Consider the following 22,489-nt stretch of genomic DNA (forward strand, 5'->3'; position numbering starts at 1 on the left):
CCTTTCTTCCATTTTTTTCTGCACCCACCCTTTACTGCTGAATTTGTGGTGATTTTGTGATAAAAGTTAACAATTAAAATAAAAAAGCGTTCTCTTCATTCCTGAGTCCTTACATTGGTGCTGAAGATAAAAGAATAACCCCAATTGTCTGATTAGCTTTTCCCTATTTGTATTTTTTCAACCTAAAAGCTATTTGAAGCATGAGTTTTTAGGTTATTTTCTTTTGTACTCCTTCTTCTAAATTCTGAGATGCTTTAGAAGAACAAGTTTACTATGTTTTCATTTGATTAAAATGTGACTTATCAAGGGACACCTGAGTGGCTCAGTCAGTTGAGCATCCAACTTTGGTTCAGGTCATGATCACACTGTTCGTGAGTTCAAGCCCCACATCGGGCTTTGTGCTGACAGAGCCCCCCCCCCCCCCCCCGTCCCCAACTCGTGCTATATATCTCAAAAATAAATAAATAAATGTTAAAAAAAATTTTTTTTTAATGTGACTTACCAAGGCACCTGGGTGGCTCAGTGGGTTAGGCGTCTGAATCTTGGTTTCAGCTGAGGTCATGGTCTCACAGAGTCATGATCTCATGGCTGGTGGGATCAAGCCCTGTGCTATCAGCGAGGAGCCTGCTTGGTATTCTGTCTCTCCCTCTCTCTCTCTCTGCCCCTTCCCTGCTGTCTCTCTCTGTCTCTCAAAATAATTAAATAAACTTTAAAAAACGTGACTTATCTGGAACTACGTAATTGTGTGTATAAAGTGTGGGTAACAGGTGGCAGAGTGGACTGTATCCCAGTTATGGCGCCCACCCACTATCAATCAATATATAAAATATGTCTATTTAACTTAGACTTTTAAAGGACCTGGGTTTGGAGATGTCCTTTCAGAAAGCATAGGGGCAATGTGGGAAGGTGTTTAGTGACATTTGTTAGCCAACTCTTCTCCCCATCTCTCTTCATCCTTCCAAGTTGATACCCATATACGTCAAAGGACTTCCCACTTGTGAGGATCCATCTCCTGATGTGATGACTAATTTTATGTGTCAATTTAGCTGGGTCATGATGCCCAGATATTTGGCCAAACATTATTCTGGAAGTTTCTGTGAAAGTGTTCCTTGGATGAGATTAACATTTAAATCAGTGGACTTTTCATAAAGCACGTACCCTTCCATAATGTGTTTAGACCTCATCCAATTAGTTGAAGACTTTAATAGAAACACTGACTTCTTCTGAGTAAGAAGGAATTCTGTCAGCAGATGGCCTTTGGACTTGAACTGCAACAGTGACTCTCCAGCCTGCCAGTCCACAGGAAGAATTTGGACTCACCAGCCCCCATAATCATGTGAGCCAATTCCTTAAAGTAAATCAATCTCTCTCCCTCCCTCTCTCTCTCTCTCTCCTGCCCCCATCTCTCTCTCCTCTATTCATCTTCCTATATGATAGATATATATATATATGTGTGTGTGTATATATATATATATATATATATATATATATATATCCTATTGGTTCTGTTTCTCTGTAGAACTCTGATTTTTCTCAGCCAACTCATATACCCTATTCTTGCCAACTAAGGACCACCCCTTCCAGGTCTTCATGTTCCATCTCATTTTGGCATATTGTTAAACATTATTCACACTTACACAATAACATATTCAACTTAGCAGGATAGGTACAGCAACACAGTATGTGGCAAAGTAATTCCTGGATTTATTTCCATAGAAGTCATTTACATTTTTCAGATTCAGCATCAGAACTTCAGATTCTGGGGACCTAGTAGATATTTAAATTGTAGATGAGAAGACCACAGATTTGATTAATAATTAGAATTAGAGATTAGATTAATATTAGATGAATTAATATTAATATTAGATTTAGATTAATATTAGCTTTAGAGAATTGATTAATATTAGAATTAGAGAAAAGCTTAAATGTCTACAGCACTCCCACAAAGTAACTCACCTGCCTATGCTTGTATAGTCCCAAGGATAAGGGGTCACTATTCGTTAAAGACATTGGTCTTATCTTTGGAGAGTTTTGCCTTTCAAAAACATTTCTTAACAAGAAGATGAAATGTGATTTCTACCTATCAAGTAAACTTCTCTTCACATTACATACTTTCAGATTTTTGGTGATAGCCATCTCATGGTTCTGAGTCTTCACTTTTCCAGATTTATACACTGCTGCCCTCACCCCCCATGTGCTGCCCTGCCCAGTATTCAGGAGTTGCTACTTTTGAAAACCTTGATTCCTTAACCCCTCACTAGGATCTTTTTATGTTAAGAAACCCCCGATTTTTATGCTGTAGACAATGTAGACTTTCCAGATATGGTCTGATTGTGGCAGAGTAGAACCCAGCTATCATGTCCCTTATTCTAAATATTATAGTTTTGTTTGTTGTTTTGGAACCATAGCACAATTCAACCTCCTAAGTATTTCCTATAAATTGTGGCTTGAGACATGCCTACTCTAAGACAATGTGGGATAGATATCCCCTCTACAAGTCTGTCAGGTCAATAAAACTTCTCAGGGAAACTTTTGATGTTTGTTCCACAACAGGCTGATGGTAGCAAAAGCCAGGATTTTAACATTTGTCTTTCAAGGGAAAATTGCAGCATGAATTTTCTGTAATATATATATATATATTTTTCTATGATATATATATATTTTTCCTATCATAATATATGTATTAACATTACATATACATACACATATATGTATGTATATACATATACATATATGGAAATAAGACCTTCTAGAATGTGTGTATAGCAAATCTTCTGCTTTTCAATTCTTTTTGTACCACTCCTGACCATGAGTGCTTTACTTTCCTATAATATTTACTTTAAGTAGTGTCTGTTTTGAAGTCATCTGTCAAGAATTCCTTTGATGATGTTATGCAAGGGGCTTATTTGCTATACTCTGAAGTGCAGTTAATGACACCTATTTGACCCAAGTGAATTATGGAAATTAATTAGTTGTGTATGACTGTACTTTGAAGTTTAAAAGTAATCCATCTCTATTGTATAAATAGGGCCTTAGAGATATTAACTCTTGTTTCATTAAATCGGTCCAGCAGATGACACCTGAGGAACTTTCACTTTCTCTCTAGCCAGAGCAGGTTCAGAATATCTCTGAGAGGGTGTATTAGCTTCCTAGGGTTGGTTGCCATAACAAATTATCACAAATTTGGTAGCTTAAGAAAAATAGAAATTTATTCTCTCACAGCTTTGGGGATAGAAGTCCGAAATCAAGGTATGGGCAAGATTGGTTCTTTCTGGGGAGGATGTGATCTAGTGATGGCTGAAATCCTTGACTTTGCTTGGCTTGTAGCTGCATCACTCTGGTATTGGCCTCTGTCTTCTTCCCCTTATCTCTCTGTATGTCAAATCTCCTTCTCTCTTTTAAAAGGAAACTCACCCTAAATCCAGGACAATTTCATCTTGAGATCCTTAATTACATCACAAAGACCCTTATTCCAAATAAGATCTCATTCTAGTGTTCCAAGTAGATATTCTTTAGGGGAGCTAATATTCAACCCACGAAGCTAGGTCTTCCTAGTTATTAAATTCAATTCCCGGTTTGTGTGGTAATCTCTTAGAGCCATGCAGGCTCATTCATGAAGGCCACCCTTTTTTACTTCTTTCTGTGGGTATCAACTCATCTCCATGCTAGAATTGGAGCTAAAATATGCAATCTGGAAGGATCTCAAACTCTATCCCAGGATGTCATACTGTGAGCCTCCATATTAGCAACTTGTCCTGAAAGGACAGGATCAGTATTTCACAAGAGACCATAAACTAGACGTAAGGATCATAGCCAGGTAATCTCCAGAGCTGGATTATTATGATCCTGATGTCAGAGACCCTAGCAGACAAAGAAAGCCCTGGGAATTCTTGACAAGCAAGAATCTTTTTTTTTTCCTTAAATATTTATTTATTTTGGGGAGAGCACGTGAAGAGGAAGGGTAGGGAGAGGGGGACAGAAGATCCAAAGTGGGCTCTGTGCTGACAGGCTGACAGCAGCGAGCCCAATGTGGGGCTCAAATTCACGAACTGTGAGATCATGACCTGAGAGCCACCCAGGCGTCCGGACAAGCAAGAGCCTTGATGTTGCTATTTATGCCATGTTTTGTTGTCTAGGCTAATGATGTGGTTGTGAAGGAAATAATTGTGCTGCAGTGGCTCTGTTTGTGTCTTTCCATTAGGCTTAAAAGACGGGGTTTTTGGAGATGATATCCCTCTCAGTTGCTTTGTTCAATTTCTTGTATGTGAAGCTAGTAGGAAGGTAAGAAAAGTCATTTTGCTTAAGTGTCAGCTCTATGTCAATGCCTTAGGCATGTTGGGATGTTTCCCAGCTTATAGTTAAGGGCTCATTTAGAAGCATGAGAAACAAACTACTTGAATGTAGAAAAGTCACACAATAAGTTTGTAGAGAATAAAGCTTCAGCATTATATTTCTAAGTAAGGCACTTCTGAAACGTTAAGATGAGGGAAAAAATTAAGCTTCCCTTTATTTTCACTTATGGTGTTGGACCTTCAATGAGCCTTTTCACTATAGAAAATATTTTTTTTTTGGTTTGGGGAAATTTTTCTGGATCATTACATTGGCAAGTTCTTACTCTCTGTTTCTGTTGTTTTCTTTTTCTAGAGTTTTTATTATTTTGGTGTTGGACCTCCTGGACTGGTCTTCTGAGTCTATTCTTTCTTCCCTATTTTTAATCTACACTCTGGAGATTTCCTCATGCCTCCCTCTTCCTTCATTTTAATTATTATAGGTCTTATTTGCATTACTTTTTAGTAACATATTCTTTGGCTCATAGATTCAATATCTATACTTGTATTTCTGTTGTCCATGTTGAAGTAGGGCTTTTCTCAGATGTTTTGTAAGCCTTCACTGTCTGCTTATAATTAATGAATCAAAAAGTTGATGGGAATTCTGAATGTGTGCATGAGGTTTATGAAATTGAAAACTGACTAGAGTAGTTCCTCTTATCTATAGTTTCAATTTCTATGTTTTCAGTTACCTGCAGTCAACCACGGTCTGGAAGCAACCTCCTGCATGTTGACAGAAGGTCAGTAGTAGCCTAACACTAAGTCACAATGCCTATGTCACTCACCTAGTTTCATCTCATCACATAGGCATTTTATCATCTCATATCACAAGAAGAAGGGTGGGTACAGTACAATAAGAGATTTTAAGAGAGAAAGGGAGACCACGTTCACATTGCTTTTATTACAGTATGTGTTAAAATTATTCCATTTTCTTAGATATTGTTGTTAATACCTTAAGGTGTCTTATTTATAAATTAAACTTTATCATCGGTGTGTACATATAGGAAAAAAATAGTATATGTAAGGTTTAGTACTATCTGTGGTTTCAGGCAGCCAGTGGGGGTCTTGGAATGAATACCTTATGGATTAGGGGGGATTACTCTATATGGTGATATGGGTGGGCTACTTGTTGAGGACTTCCCAAAGTTAAAATCTGTATATCTGTCATCTTGGGCTGGTCAGGTTCCCCAAGGAAATCTAACCTTCTCAGGGCAAGGCTCTGTCTGCTGGTTACTGGGAGCTGAGCTGGAAAAGGACTAGAAAGCACAGTCTCAGCACTTAGTAATAGGTATATATAATTGCATTTAAATCTCTTATTTTCACATGGTGTGTAGAATCCCAACTGTGCTGATGTCTCACAGAAATCAGTAGTAGGGTAGGATAGGAGCAGTTACTATGGGTGAAGAGTAGAATGGGGAAGCTAGACATTATTTTCACTTAACCTCCCTATTAAAGTGCTACAACTTCCGCCCCCTTCTCCAGGCCTGTGTAATTCCATGACTTTACGTGATGCTCTGAGCAGTCTGTGTTAGAAGCCAGATTGCTTCTCAGCTTTTCCACTTTTAGTTTAGGGACCCACTCTCTTGAGTCTGCTAATCAGTTACCTTTCATGAATTCACTTTCCAGTTTCTAATATTTTATTGCTTTCCTCTTTCCCTCCTTCCTTATGGAGTTATTTATGTAAAAATTTCCTCTGCGATAGTTTTAGTTGGATTCCAGAAGAGGGGCTTAAATAGAGGGGCTTCGTTCAGTCTGCCATCTTATCTTAGAAGCTTAAGTTTCAATACATTTAAGAATTTATTTTTACTTATTTTTATTTTTTAATGTTTATTTTTATTTCTGAGAGAGACATAGAGTACGAACAGGGGAGGAGCAGAGAGAGAGGGAGATACAGAATCTGAAGCAGGCTGAGCTGTCAGAACAGAGCCCGATATGGGGCTCGAACTCATGAACCATGACCTGAGCCAAAGTTGGATACTTAATCGACTGAGCCACCCAGGCACCCCAATACATTTAAGAATTTTAAAATATATGTTGCAAAGATTTTTAAAAATAAATACTATGTCAGTCAAGAAATCTGAACTGGAGCCGGTGGCAGGCAAAAAAAAAAAAATCTGAATTGATAAGACTATTTACTTTTAAAAAATTTAAAGGAAAGGTGTGGAAAGAGATTGACTTATAAATCTTTGTCTCAATGACATAAATTGTTTTAAAACAAAAATGTGATATTTCATTGTGTTTCATGGTATAATGCAAAATCTTCTTTTTCAATGGCTGACCTCATTCACAGCTTAAAATCTACAAAGATGTCCTATATCTTTATTACTCTCCAGTCCTACATTTTTAGGTTAATTGGTCATTCAAAATTCCTGTCTGTGTTAGTCCTATGGAGGAAGATATGTGTTGTGGCAAGCTAGAAAAGTCTTCATTACATAGAATCTATGGGCACTTCAGCACAAGGGAGATCCTATTGCTTGTTCCCTTCTCCCTTGCTAAGCAAAAACCAATTTTAAGTAAAAAGCAAAATCATTTCCAACTTCAGGGGATGAATCATAATTGATCTTAGCTAATCACTGTAATCTCATGCTTCTTGGCTATGATTAACTTAGGTGTGGGCATGTGATCTAGTTTTTGCCAATAAAATGTAAGGGAAAATCTGGTGTAGAGTTTCTAAGAAAGATTGTTCTCCCCAGTTAAAAGACAGAAACCAAGGGTGCCGGGGTGGCTCAGTTGGTTAAGTGACCAACTTTTGATTTGGGCTCTGGTCATGATCTCACAGTTCATGAGTTTGAGCTCTTGATTTCAGCTCAGGTCATGATCTCACATGATTTCACCTGGAGATTGGCTCTGTACTGACAGCACGAAACCTGCTTGGGATTCTGTGACTCCTTCTCTCTGACCCTCCCCCACACTAAAAATAAACATTAAAAAAAAAAAAAAAGCGAAACCAGAAACCAGAAAAAGTTTTCCTTCCTTTCCTTTCATGGATTTTGTCCTGTAAAGATGTGATACTTGAAGCTGTTCCAGCCATCTTGTGGGCTTGAGGTGAAAGGTAGGAGAACCATGGAGAAACAGACAGAACCCTCATGTTGTTAAGGTGAAAATTTAACCTCCCCTGGAACTGCTTGTCTCCAGACTTTAATTGAACATGCTTATGATTTAAGAGACTTTTACCAGTTATTCTACTTTAAGCTAAAAATATTTTAACTGGCAAAAGTGGTAAAATGCAGGGTGCTTGGTGGTGGCCACTAAGTGAAGAGAGATGGTAATAAATCTCTTTAAATCTGTTTTATCATTTATAAACTAGAGTTAAACTTACCACTTAAGTTTGTATGGAAGTCATATTAAAATGGTGCAGATGCTCTGGAAAACAGTGTGGAGGTTCCTTAAAAAATTAAAAATAAAAACTATCCTATGACCCAACAATAGCACTACTAGGAATTTATATACAAAGGATATAGGAGTGCTGACTCATAGGGGCACATGTACCCCAATGTTTATCGCAGCCCTTTCAACAATAGCCAAATTATGGAAAGAGCCTAAATGTCCATCAACTGATGAATACTGTGGTTTATATATAAAATGAAATACTACTTGGCAATGAGAAAGAATGAAATCCTGCCATCTGCAGCCATGTGGATGGAACTGGAGGGTATTATGCTAAGTGAAATAAGTCAGTGAGAGAAAGACAGATATCATATGCTTTGCTCATATGTGGAACATGAGAGAATTAACAGAAGACCTTGGGGGAGGGGAAGGGAAAAAATAGTTACAAACAGGGAGGAAGGGAGGCAAACCATAAGCTCTTAAATACAGAGAACAAACTGAGGGTTGGGGTGGGGGAAGAGGGGAAAATGGGTAATGCACTGAGGAGGGCACTTGTTGGGATGAGCACTGGGTGTTGTACGTAAGCGATGAACCATGGGAATTTACCCCCAAAACCAAGAGCACACTTGTATACACTATATATTAGCTAACTTGACAATAAATTGTATTAAAAAAAAAACAAGATATTTTTCTCAGTGACTGGCATATGACAAAATCTAAATAAATAGTAGTTAACATTATTTTTTTTTTAATTTTTTTTTCAACGTTTATTTATTTTTGGGACAGAGAGAGACAGAGCATGAACGGGGCAGGGGCAGAGAGAGAGGGAGACACAGAATCGGAAACAGGCTCCAGGCTCTGAGCCATCAGCCCAGAGCCTGACGCGGGGCTCGAACTCACGGACCGCGAGATCGTGACCTGGCTGAAGTCGGACGCTCAACCGACTGTGCCACCCAGGCACCCCAGTAGTTAACATTATTTTAAATTGATTAAGACCTCTACCTTCTTTTATTAAAAAATTTTTTTTATTAATGTTTTTATTTATTTTTGAAGGAGAGAGAGACAGAGAATGAGCAGGGGAGGAACAGAGAGAGAGGGAGACACAGAATTCGAGGCAGGGTCCAGACTCTAAGCTGCCAGCACAGAGCCTGATAAGGGCTCGAACCCACAAACTGTGAGATCATGACCTGAGCCAAAGTCAGACAGTTAACCGACTGAGCCACCCAGGCACTCCTACCTTCTTTTATTTTAAAAACTGTCTTAATAACACTCATGATTTAGCCTAATGAGACTATGTAAATTGGAGGCAGGCACAGCCTTATATATAGCCATACACACACACACACACACACACACACACACACACACACACACACATATTTTATGTTCAACATGTGACACATGGTAAATAATCCATGAAATTTATAAAACAACTAAACATAGTAGGTATGTAATACATTTTTATTAGAGGAATAAATAAGTGTACAAATGAGTTTCTAGTGACTGTTGTTGACTCTAAATTGCTGGAAATGGTAAAATAGTATCCAAACAAATTCTGTAAAAATCTTAGGAAAAAAACTTAGTAGATATAGTTCCTCTAGAGAACTTATGACAACATGCTACATGGAAAAATATGAACTCTCCATACAACATTGTGTTGTGCTACTTACCGCTAATAAAGTAGCCCGTCTCATCATGGGAAATTATCCTGGAGTTCCTCATGAGAAATCTCTTTGAACTGTGTTAAGGACAGACCTTGTCTCTCATTCTATCTGGGATTTTATCTGAAAATCTTACAGGCTCCTGAAGTATCAAATTTCAATTTATATAATATGCATTTAGCGTTTTGCCATAAACAGAACTAATTAAAACAAATTGAGTGCAGCAGAGAGATTTCTACAGAACAAGGTGTTCCTTATAAAAGCCTGTGGCCTCTGTAATTCTCTTCCCTTTCTGAATTGATGGGTTCATTCTGGGCAGCAACCAGAGTTTCTACTTGAATTTCATCATCTGTTGGTCTCAATCTTACCATGGCAGTTTGTACTTTTAAAAGACATACATAAAATTGAAAGATAATATTATTTTCTTTTGCTTACAGGAAACACGAATTGTGTTTTTCACTGAAAAATTCTGGCTCACATAATGTCACAACTGAACTCAAAACTCATTCTTGTTTTGGAATTTTTTAAAAGCCTGATTGCAAGTTCTGCAGAAATCATAAGAACTCAAAACTTTGTGATGTTTTGATGCTGGTTCAACAGAATCCAAGTTACTTTAGGTCAATATAAAGGAAATGACTTAAACCAATGATTAAATTTGTGTAAAGTCCACTGGAAACAAGTAAATGATTTATGTCTAAATATTTTATGACCCTAAAGGCTGAATCTGAGACATACGGTTTTGAAAAGCCAAAGTCATCGAAGAATCAATGCTGTAGTTTCTTTGGTTGCTCTTCTGGAAAGCCACTGAAAGATTATGGGCATGCATCTGTGGTTGAGGGAAAAAAGCCACTAATGGGGCAGTGCCATATGCTTTCTTCATCTTATGTATGAGTTGAAAAATGGCCTTTGTTGAGTCTCATGGGCTTAGTAGTCTTCAAACCCCAGTCAGTGGAAGACTTAGCCTCTGGTCTGATGAGGGAAATGTTCATTCACAAACTTGTGCATCAGTAATGACAGAGGGACAGAATGGCAGATTTAGGGACTGACTACATCAAGGAGATTTTAACTGTGGTAAAACTAGTAAAATGAGGGCTAAAGCTCAAGTGTGAGAGAATATCCAGCCAGAGTTTCTAAATTAGGGTATAGAGAAAGTTTGAGAGTGACAATTATCAGTCTCTGGAGATTTCGTTTTCAGGTTAACACTGACGATGGAGGTGTGCATGACAATATCCCATTCTCATAGGATTGTTGTGAGGCCTACACAAAATTGTGCATGTAAGTTGTGGAGCCTAGAATAAGTACCCAGCAATTGTTATATATGTGCAGTAAAAATAGCTGTTCTACAGAGGCAAATTATTTAGATTATTTTTGGATGCTACTCTAAATCAGGCAACTATGAAATGAGCAAGTCAGCCATTCAATCTCAGGGATCCATGCTCTACTGATTCTTATTTTTATAACAAGATAGAATGGATGAAAGAATTTCTGACATGTTAGGAGAGAATTACCTTTCATTCCACAAGTGTCAAGGCTTCTTAAACAGCCTTAGATAATGTTCAGCAATGTTGAAAACATTAATGCTAATTACTAGAACCAGAGCTTGTTGCCAAATAGTATGTCTGAGATCGTGCAGAAGTTACCCACCAGCCTCGTGTGCCTCAAAACCTCTCCTCTCCTCTCTCCCCCTTCCCACTACATCTTGCCAACTCTCTACTGCCAACTTTCTATTTCTATTAGAAATGGTTGACAACTCAAAAAGTTAAGTATACTAAAGAACATGGCCAAGCTACATGTTCTTTTCAAGTTTTGAAGGGGTACATTTCAGAATACAGAAAATCAGAAAGAAAAGAAAACCTCTCAAAACTAAATGAAAGGGCAAAGGAAAATATGAACCCATCTTCAGAAACATGACTATAATTAGCATACCGCACAGACAAAAGCATTCTCCAGCCCCTAGGTCAGTGATAGACATTTCTCGGGAAAGTGTCTAAAGGTAAGTGTTTTAAGGATTCACTTATATTTTATATTTTCTTCTTATTTGGGGTATGCCTGTTTCTCAACTTAGTAGTGAAAATTATTTCCAAATGTGTGCATTTCTTTCGAAAGTTGAAGATGGAGAGGATATCACATGGAGAGGAAAAAATATCAACATGTCCCAAAGTTTTATGTGGGTTGATCCAATCTCAAAGAAGCAGTTCTTTCAATACAGTATAAAATTGTTACTTAACTGTACCCTAATATTTTCATTTCCCAACTTGAGCTGTTGCACTAGAATCTTTTACTGATATTTCAAGCTCAGCATGTATAAAATTGAATATCTTTAGAGTAGTCTACTCTACTTTTATCTCTCAGTAGGCAGCATTAATATCTTCCTAGCAATGTAGACTCATACTTAAGGGTCATCTTTGAGTCCCCCACTTCCTCATATTTAATGGGCAATCTCATTCTATTAATGCTACCTTGACAGTGTTTCTCACATTGCTTTTCTCCTTTCCATTACTGCATCTACTTTTTTAGGACAAGTCCTTAACTTCTAACCATCAGTGCTGGGGTATTTTCCAACACCAACAACCAAAGTTCTTTTTTTTTTTCCTAGCAGCTTCTGCAATACTCTCCTTTGGTATCATAGAAAGATATTTGGTCTTTGTCCCCCATTCTTGGCATTCTTCCTAAACCCTTGGAATTTCCTGAGTGATAAGGTGATAGGAGCTTCTTTTGTTCTAACAAGGTGACTCTTGGTGAGACCCTAGGTAGCTTCAGGATGGGGGCTGGTCACTGGAAACATCAAGCCTTACTTGGAAGCTTATACTTTTCAGCCTCACCTTTCCAATCTGGTAAGGGGAGGGGGGCTGGAGATTGAATTAATCACTAATGGCCAATGATTTACTAAATTGTATCTATGTAATAAAACCTCCGTAAAAACCCCTGCATGATGGAGTTCAGAGAATTTCTAGGTTGCCAAACATATCCACATGCCAGGAGAATGGAACGCTCCATCTCTAGGGTTGACAGAAACTCCTGGGCAGGACCCTTCCAGATCTTGCCCTATGTGCCTCTTTATCTGGTTATTCATTTGTATCTTCTCAAATGTCTTTGTAATATACCAGTAACTATAAGTAAGGTGTGTTCCCGAGTTCTGTGAGCTGTTCTAGCAAATTATCAAACCTGGAGAGGTGTAGTGGCAACCATGGTTTCGTAGCCTGTTGGTCACCAGTATGGGGGGAGGCTCAGGATTTGTGATTAGCATCTGAAGTAGGGGACAGCCTTATGGTACTGAACCCTTAACCTGTGGAGGCTGCACGAACTTTGGTTACCCATCAGTATTGAATTGAATTGTTGAACATCCAGTTGGTGTCCAGAGAATCTGAGAAGTGGCTGCTTCATGTTTTGGAAAACATTCTAGCATTAGTGTCAGAAGTGTTTCATGAAAAACCCCTTACCTTCCAATTACTTTTTCAGCATCTAGTTGCATTCTTTTCCAACCCATCTTCCTCACTGGTGCTAATTTCATCTTCCTGAAGGACAGCTACGAACATGTCATTCCCTTGTTCATCCAACTTCATTGATCCTAAAAAGATTCAGGTAATGTTTAAAGTTCTTCCATGATACTTACATATGGTTCTGGTCTTTAAAATGTGTATCATTTATTGAGCTTGCATGTTAAGAACAGGTGGAGACTTCACCTGTGTTATCTTTTATTCTGATTCTTAGGTCAGTGTGGTAAGACACTACCAAAAATCCCCTATCCCTTGACTTGGGTGGGGTGGGTGGGTGTTTTATAGTTATTGGGAAGGTACAGTTGGTCATGGAGTCCTCCCATGCTGAATCAATGGAAGAGACTTTTGAAATGCAACCAAGGAAAGATGAAGTTCTTCTTTTAACACAAGGGTTTGAAGTTGTGCTAGTAGGAGAGATATGAATCTCTTATGTAGCTGCAGGGAGGCTATCTAACTTGTTTCATGTTCTTTAGGACAACCAAAGAAAAACAAACCAAAGACCCAAACTCTAGTTCACACTGGAGGATTATTTTCCTTTCCTCCCCCATCCTGAAGCTTGAAGCTTCCTCTACTTCAGTACCCGGCAGTGAAAACCGGGGGAAGGAAGGAAATGACTATGATTCACAACTAATGCTGGAAGAAAACAAAATTTCCCAGGTGCTAAAGAAAGCTTATGAACAGCTAGCTGCTGGGGAAATTGCAGTACCCAGGAAGTGGGGAGGGGGGAAGAGCAACATGATGAAGAAACTGGAGACTTTGGTGGAGAGATGACAGGAGCATTAGAAACAGAGAGAGGGTTACTATAGAATGATCTCTAACTTAGGAAGTATGCATTTGAGGGCATCCTGAAGAACTGGGCAGCTCAACTCTATACTGTTTTCTATTTACTGTGGTAAAATCTACATAACATAAAATTTACCATTTTAACAATTTTAAAAATGTATAGTTCTGAGGCATTAAGTACATTTCACATTGTTGTGCAACCATTATTACCACCATCCACCTCTAGATTTTTCTAGTTACCTCATGTAAGTGGAATCACACAATATTTGTCCTTTTGTGACTGGCTTATTTCACTTAGCATAACGTCTTCAAGGTTCATCCATGTTGTAGCCTATGTTAGAATTTCTTTCTTTTTTCTTTTCTTTTTTTTTTTAAGCTTATGTATTTATTTTGAAAGAGAGAGAGTAGAGCAGGGGAGGGGCAGAGAGAGAGAGGGAGAGAGAGAATTCCAAGCAGGCTCCATGCTGTCAGCAGAGAGCCCAACATGGGGCTCGATCTCATGAACCGAGAGATCACGACCTGAGCTAAAATCAAATCAGATGCTTAACTGACTGAGCCATCCAGGGTCCCCTAGAATTTCTTTTCTTTTTAGGACTGAATAATATTCTCTTGTATGTATATGCCATGCTTTGTTTATCCATTCATTTATGGATGGACATTTGGTCAACTCCTTATTTCTTTAGATAACTAGAATAGAGTGTGAAATGCCACCCCCTCTCCCTAAGTCTGTCATTTGGATTTTATCTTTAGAACCTTGAGCATAGATAGGGCTTCTGGAACTTGGCTTGGAATTTTCTGTGTAGGGTAACAAAACTCCTCACCTATGGGCCAATTCAATAGCAGGTTACTGAGACTCTTTCAGTTTTTGTGTGAGAAAGCTGAGCTAGGAGGAAAATAATGCCAAATGTCTTTACATCTTCTCATTCCCTAACCCCCCTACCCCTCAGACTTCCCACCTTAAGGCCAGAGGTATTGACCTTAAGACTCAGATGCAACTATTTTACAGACGATCCTGAAGCTTTCAACACCAGAGTTACTACGTGGCAGAGTCAAGAGTTGAACCTAAATGTATCTGTGTCAACACTCATAATATTTCCATCATGGTGTTGAGAAGGAAAGCTGGTAAAAAAGCAGATAAAAAGGGGCAGCCAGATGTCCAATGCCAGATACTCCCCTTGCATGCTTTTGGCTTCTTCAAATCTTGCTTGCCTCCTTTATCAGCCTGTAGCCAGGAACCAGAAGCTTGACTGTACTAGCCCCGCCCCATTGCAGAAGCACAAATGTATAAAAGACCAGTAAAGCCTGAGTCAGATGCTCAGTCTTTGGAGGGGACTCCACTGGGCAGGCACCAGTGCGAAATAAACAGTCTTTTCTGATTCCCCGAGTGCTTGTCGCTTGTCTTTTGTGTTTTCCTGGGCGCCAAGAATTTGCTATCACAGTGTTACTTTTACCTTGAAATGGCCACATTCTAACATCAGAGAGGGAGAGCCTGGGCCAGGAGAAAGAGGCTGCACTGCCAGTGGGGGGCAGGTCAAGGGCACAAGTAAGCGGATGGGTTGTATATAAAAATGGCAACACTTTGGACTTTTAAGTGTCCCATACGGCTACTGCTTTCACATTTCTCCCTCTAATTTATTTTTATCTCAATCTTAAAAGTCATCATGTGAACCTGTTACCTTAAACACTGTAAAATAGTATGATTGTAGAGGAATGTCCCCCCAAAACAGTTGCTCTTTCCCTCCTGCCTCTTCTTCCGATAAGTAGCCATCTCCCCTTTACTGCCTTTAATTTTAATTTTACAACTTCCTTATATACAGTCATGCTCTAATTAAACTGACCTGGTTACTGTTACTTCAACATTACATTCATTTTCTCTATCTTTGTGTATTTGTTTATAGTATTGTTACCTGAAATGTTTTCCTCTATTTCTATCTTTGTCATCAGAATACACCAGCCTGAATCTTTGCTTGAAATCTCTGTTCTCCAAGCAAAAATAATCTCTCTACTGAACACACAATTCTTAGAGGGAATTTACCAATATTTGACATGTATGTTATAGATATGATATATATATTTCCTCACTTCAGATTATAAACTTCTAAAGGGCAGGGATGTATTTAATTGTTAAGGTATAATTTTTAAAATAGTGAAATCACTGACCCTTATACCAATGAAAACTGAACATAATGTATCAAAAATTACTTAAATCATTAATGAACCAGTAAGATGTTAAAACTGTTTCAAATAAGAATTTGGTTTGCAGAGATTTACATTTTTACAGGACAAAACTAATTTGCATTGGCAAGAACATAAATTATTTACATTGTAATCAGTTTTCTACATCTCCACTCTGTCTTCACAGAGTTGCAAAACATTAGTCAACCAAACAGAGTCAAAGGTCACACCTCTATACAATCAGATAATCCCTAGAGAGTCTTCCTGTTAATACCAATGTCTCCACTCAAAAGACACCAGTAGTACCTCCTGGCCATCTCCAGGTCTTTGATAAATTTTCCTCATATTAGCCATCTTCATTTCTTATAAAATACCAAGAACCAGTGACTTGCAAATATCATACTAGAAAACAATATATCATTGAATAAATATGATTACTGCTGTGTAGAAAATATAAAACAAATTAGAAATCTGGAAAAAGAAAACCCACAATTAGATAACTCCTAGAGGTACATTTATTATATTTTCTAATAAATCTAGGCTACTTTAACTCATCAGGCCTTTAATTTTAGAATGATTTAAAGTTTAACTTATCAGGTCTTTAACTTCAGAATGATTTTTAGTCATATTTGAAAACTCTTGGTTTGAAACCTAGTAGTTGGAAACCCAGATTATCTGGTTTTAATTAGCTTAGCCAGGACATATTGAATTATGATGGTCAATGAAAAATTAACACTGAATTTTTGGGAATAAAATAAATCATATCGTGGACATTTGCAAAATACCTTATTTTGATTATTATAACATTAAACAACCCAGTTCTCCCAAATGATTCAATAAATAAACTTTTCTAACATTACCCTACTTGAAGCTTCTTGAAGCCATTTAATTGTCCTACTTATTAAAGCAAAATAGTACACAATTTGGAAAACCTATGTATAAAATAATAAATGAAAACATTTTTATCCTATAAAATATAAAAAAAGATGATTCTTTCATTTAAGAAATATTTATATGCTCTACTATTTGCCAGGCAAAACCTTTTTAAGACTTCAAGTGTAGGGGCGCCTGGGTGGCGCAGTCCGTTGAGCGTCCGACTTCAGCCAGGTCACGATCTCGCGGTCCGTGAGTTCGAGCCCCGCGTCAGGCTCTGGGCTGATGGCTCAGAGCCTGGAGCCTGTTTCCGATTCTGTGTCTCCCTCTCTCTCTGCCCCTCCCCCGTTCATGCTCTGTCTCTCTCTGTCCCAAAAATAAATAAAAACGTTGAAAGAAAAATTAAAAAAAAAAAAAAAGACTTCAAGTGTATTCTGAGGGTGGAGAGGGGAAATAATCTGATAAATAGGAAGCTACAATATCATGGCCCATCCAACATACTGAATCCTCTCTATGCAGTGCTGCTTTTCTGGTACCTGGGAAAAATGCCACAAGTCAGTCAGCATAGAATGTATATGTTACAGTTTTAGTTGAGATTAAAGACAGAGTTCCCAAAGAGACCAGGTCAGCTTTATGCCTTATTGTAGAACCAAACTTACTTCTATAATTAGTTCAACTAAAAATTACTTAAGTTGTAAGAAGAGAATGTAAGGTTACTGGCTTAAAGCTTAAGAGGAAAAATCAGATTAACTCAGGAAACTTCTCACAACTGACTTCCTGACAAATTGTTGGTGGATATGCAGACCTGGTCAGACACAAAAGTGGTGATTCCTCTGTACAACTTGGTTTGCATTTCCCTGAATGTTATCAGTGATGGCACTGCACTGATCTATCCATCTACCTAAGCATTTTGGGAGCCAGGGAACTTTCCAAGGAGCTGGGACCTTGTGTCACCTTCACAAATAGTCTTGGGAGTTGTTTCTAGTTGATGTTGACAGTAAGGGTTCGGGGGTGGGTGGAGGGTGGGGGCGGGCTCTGGCCAGATGGCTAGCTAATCACTTCCAAACAGCAGTTGAGGAACTGTGGCAGGACCATAGGTACAGCTGATTGAAAGAAGTCCCGGAAGAAGGCTTGAGGCAAAAGGAAGAGAAGTGCAGACAAATGAAGGGCAAATTCTGCTGCGGAAGCCTTAAGATTTCATCATTGCCACTGGAATTCTTCCATGAGGAGAAAATCTGTCTCTGCTGGATGAGAAGAAATTATTGAATTTAACTCATCTCACATCCTAAATTACCATTAACATGGTGATCATCAATGTGTAATTATTGAGTGTCTGCTGGTTATCTGCTCTTTAGCTAGAGAATATGCAGCTTTTATAAACCACAGAAAAACAATGGAGACTTTCTAGGAGATTTGACAGAGAAATGAGTAGTTGCATATTAAACATAAAAATTGTATGTAAATATACACAGCCATGTAAAATGAATGCATAGTGATAGCCAAGTGGCTATTGTAGCTTTGAATTAGTGTCTGGACTGGAGATGATACATTCAAATTGAGAATAGGTGATAATCAGTTTTTACTGAAAGCAATATAGGGGCTCCTGGGTGGCTCAGTTGGTTAAGCGTTGGACTCCTGACCTTGGCTCAAGTCATGATCTCACGGTTCGGTTTGTGAGATTAAGTCCTGTATTGGACTCTGCTGACAGTGCAGAGCCTGCTTGGGATTCTTTGTTTCCCTATGTTCCTGCCCCTCTCCTCCCAGATCCCTCCCCTGCTCTTGTGCTCCCACATGCTCTCTCTCACTCTCAAAATACATAAACATTAAAAAAAGAAAGCAACGTGATTTTTAAAAAGCATTTTATAATCTTTTAAAATAGTTCCTGAGCAAATTACTGTGACATTAAGCTTATGATATCAGTGACATTTAATAAAAATCCACCATGAAACTGTTTTAGGTCCTTAGAGTACTATGTTCTTTAAATGCAGAGCATTATCATGATACCCTGCCTCCCACCAATGATCTTAGGAATCTCTGGGACCACTCAAAAACAATGACAAACATAAGTTGCTTAATAGCTGTAGGCTCTCTGGCTTCTTACCTATAAGCAAACTCTTTGGAAATGAAAATATTAAGGACAAAGTAAACTACAGTTGCGGTCTTTTCAGAATTCTGAAATGTTTAAACTTTTTGACAAGTTAACCCAAATGAGATTCAAACAAGGAGCATTTTAGAGAAAAAAAAATCTGCCTTTTTGGGGAAGGAAGAGCTTCTTTCTGTAATGTGAAATCTTGCCTCCCTCTGTGTGGGAGTGGTCCCCGGTATCGTCCTTGCCCTCCTCTGGCTCTACCCCAGGCCTGGGGAAAGGCAGTAGCCCTCTGTCCATGAGCCCGAGGTGGGCAAACTTAACTGAGTGTAGGCCCACTCTTCTTTACTGACACCACCACTATAATACACACAATAGCTTTCTTGAACTTTATTGCACAGCTCGGTGTAAGTCAAGGCTGTTACCAAGTGTGCACCAAATATGGCTTTTCCCAAAGTCCAGAGAGACACAGCACTCAAGAGGCTAAAATACTCTTGGGGAACCCCTCATGGACACATCCATGTTTCTAATCTGACTCCTTAAATATCATGCTTTATTTTTCTGACTTCTGCCCTGCAAATCTTTGCTTTCCTTATGGGAAATCATGCCTCTTAACTACAGAGGTTGATCTCCCACAATCCATTCTTCTTTTCACAAAAGTACATTTTCCTAAATCTGAGTCATTCATTTCAAAGTAACATTCCAGGTGGGTGGGTGGGTGGGAGGTGGGGAGTCAATGATCTGTGCTGACACTCCCTAAGTAGCTTGGTAACAAGCTTCCATGAGAGCAATGTAAGTTTACAAAATGGCAGTTTCTCCACCCAATTGTGCGTGGAAAAATACTTAAAACACGCAAACACACACACACACGACCTCCCAAAGCACATAATTCTGATAGTGAATTCCAATTCTATAACAGAGAAACATTTTTCTCATCCATAATTAAATTAATAGTTCACATTTTTTAAGCTAAGCAAAAAAAGTAGTATTTTCCTTCTTCCCTTGTTTCCAATATTTTTTTTAATGGCCAACACTTTTTCTTCACAAAGGCCTTACCAAAGCTCTGAGATTCCTTCAACTTCTTTTGAGGAGAGAGAGGAGATTTTATTCTTCAAGTTACCTTATATTCCAATAGTACAATAGTTCAGGAGCTTTATTATGCATTCATTAATTCCTCATTCATTCACTGATTCATTTAAAAGACATTTGTTGAGTACTACTATGTGCTGCTTGGTACTTGGGGGATATATAAATATAAACAAGATATGCTTTCAGTCCACAAATATCTCACAATGTAATTAACAATAATAGCATGTGAAAAGTGCTATAGAAGGTGCTAGGCGGGCATGGAGAAAGTTGCAATTAAATTTGCCTTGGAGAGTCGTGGTCTTATTTCTCATTTATTTCCATTGATAATGGGAAGTAAAAATTCGGTTGTGAAAGAGAAAAATGTTTCTTTTCCATATGTATTTGTAATTGTGCCATCTCTCAGAATTAATATTTATTTTTTGGAGGTGTGTGTGTCCCTTTCAACAATCCTCTGTGTTCAATTGAAAGAAGAAATTGACACACCTTCAACATAAGAGTGATGGGTGATGCTGCAATGGAAGATGCCCCCACCTGGGTAGGTTCTGAAATATCTTCATTTTATCTTAGGGATTAGTGATTCACACTAAGTGAATCTCAGCATGAGTCTCAGTTTATCTCACCAGCTTCACCCTTAGCTTCCTGGGCTGTTTGTACAGTCACTTTCCCATAACTGTTACTCCCCTGGGCCTCCTGCTCTTCTGGGTCCACAGCTCTCTCAGGTTGGGGGAAAGGTCAGTGATGGTATGAAAATGTGTAATCCATTCATTCATTCATTCATTCATCCTTTAATATTCACTGAGTGCTTGCTATAGAACAGGCACTGGAGTAAGTTCTGGAGATATAATGTGTAGTAATAACAGAGACATTGTGACAAACTGCTAGCCGTCCTCCTAGATTTAATCCCTCCTTCTTCCCTGGAATAGGTGATTACCCGCTAAAGATTACATTTCCCAGATTCTTTTGCAATTAGTTGTGGTCATATGACTAGGTTATAGTTGGTGAGTTGTTAGTAGAAGCAATGTATGCTCCTTTAGGGGTCAGTCTCATCCTTTAAAGTATTGAACTTGTGCTACTGCTCTGGTCCTTTTCTCTTGTAATTGACAGGGAGATGGTAAGAAATTGTCAGCTCCCTTGACTTAGGGATGGAAACCATGTGTTGAGGAAAGCTGAGCCATCCCACAAGCTCCATATTGCCCTAACGTGGAATGTTATATGAATGAGAAATAGGCTTGCAACTGGTATAAGTTTTATTATTTGAGGTTCTCTTTGTTAAAGCATTTTGCTCTGTGCCTTTATTAATGCAATCCCTGCCTTCATGGATTTTACAATCTACAAAGAAACTTAGATGTTAATCAACTAATCTCAAAATATATATATAATTACAAACTGAGATAAAAGTTATGTAAGAAAAGAATGTGGTGTTATAAGAGCATACCATGAGGATATTTGACTTAGTCCTGGGGGGTCAGAGAAGATTTTAGAAGATTTAGAATAGAGTGAGCATCAGAGATGTGTTGGATATAGTATTTGACAACTTACAAAACTGATTTTACAATGAGCCGGTTTTTGAAGACCATAACCTAAATACTTTTTTGTATAAATCTTTCTGCCTGATGTGGTCATTGGGATTGAGGGAGCAGTTACAAATGTTGGTATATATAGAATAATCAAGTGAAGCAATACAATAAACTGAAAAATATTTAGCATAAGACACTGAATTAGGATGAAGTACCAAACAGTAGTGTCTAGTAAACTATATAAGCTATGAATCTTATAAAAAGGAAAGCATCTTAAATTCTTACCAAAACAACATTGTTAGTATTTAAATTATAATACTCAGCTCAAAATGAAAAAGCAGAGAAAATGTTTCTATAAGGTAACTCAACATAAATAAATATATGAAGACAGCTGAAATATTTAAAAAATCCAAACAAAAACTACAAACTATATCTCTTATTAAGGAAAAGATTGAAGTTATTTTTGGTCTAAATTGTTGGCTTGTTGTCCACAATGATCAGATATAACTGAAAGACTGCAAGTATCCGTTCACATATACTTGGAACTAGAGACTAATTACAACTAATAGTGTATGCTGACAAGGAAAGGCAACATAAAATTTAAAAAATGCTTCATGAAGAACAGGAGACACTTTTTGAATGATATACACATAAGCAACTTTAATAAGGTGATGTACAAAGATGAAATTTTACAACCAAGGGAGACTGCATTGTTGGATCACATCCAGATACAAGAATAAGAAAACCAGTGGGGAGAGGCCAACGCATGGATTATGCGTTGAGTGTATCTGATTATTCTGGTTTAATTCCATTGTGGTTTGAGAGCAGATACTGTAATGATTTCTATTCTTTTAAATTTGTTAAGATATATTTTATGGCCCAGAATGTGTTCTATCTTGCTCAATGTTCCATGTGAACTTGAGATGATTATTCCATATAGAATCTTTATTTCTGTTATGCTTAACATGGGGATAATTTGAACTTGGAACCAGAGAAGATTGACCAGATCCCCAATATTAATCTAGAAGATAATTACTGAATCACATCTGGTACCAACACCAAACACAACAAAAACCAGTAATTATGGTAAAGAATAGCTACTTACTCCATATTACTTTACATTTTACAATGTTATCCCATATTATTCTATGAT

At 38.0% G+C, this 22,489-nt stretch overlaps 1 long non-coding RNA gene across 1 annotated transcript; it reads left to right on the forward strand.

The window, feature by feature from the left end:
- The first annotated feature begins 979 nt into the window (after window positions 1-979).
- On the forward strand, window positions 980-9,973 carry LOC121038322 (uncharacterized). Its single transcript, XR_005794292.1, has 3 exons — window positions 980-1,336; window positions 5,017-5,068; window positions 9,754-9,973. It is a non-coding gene; the product is annotated as an uncharacterized LOC121038322 (long non-coding RNA).
- The last annotated feature ends 12,516 nt before the right edge of the window (window positions 9,974-22,489 follow it).

The sequence above is a fragment of the Herpailurus yagouaroundi genome, unplaced genomic scaffold, assembly GCF_014898765.1.
Source record: "Herpailurus yagouaroundi ecotype Mexico unplaced genomic scaffold, PumYag 165, whole genome shotgun sequence".
In the NCBI taxonomy this organism is placed as follows: Eukaryota; Metazoa; Chordata; class Mammalia; order Carnivora; family Felidae; genus Herpailurus; species Herpailurus yagouaroundi.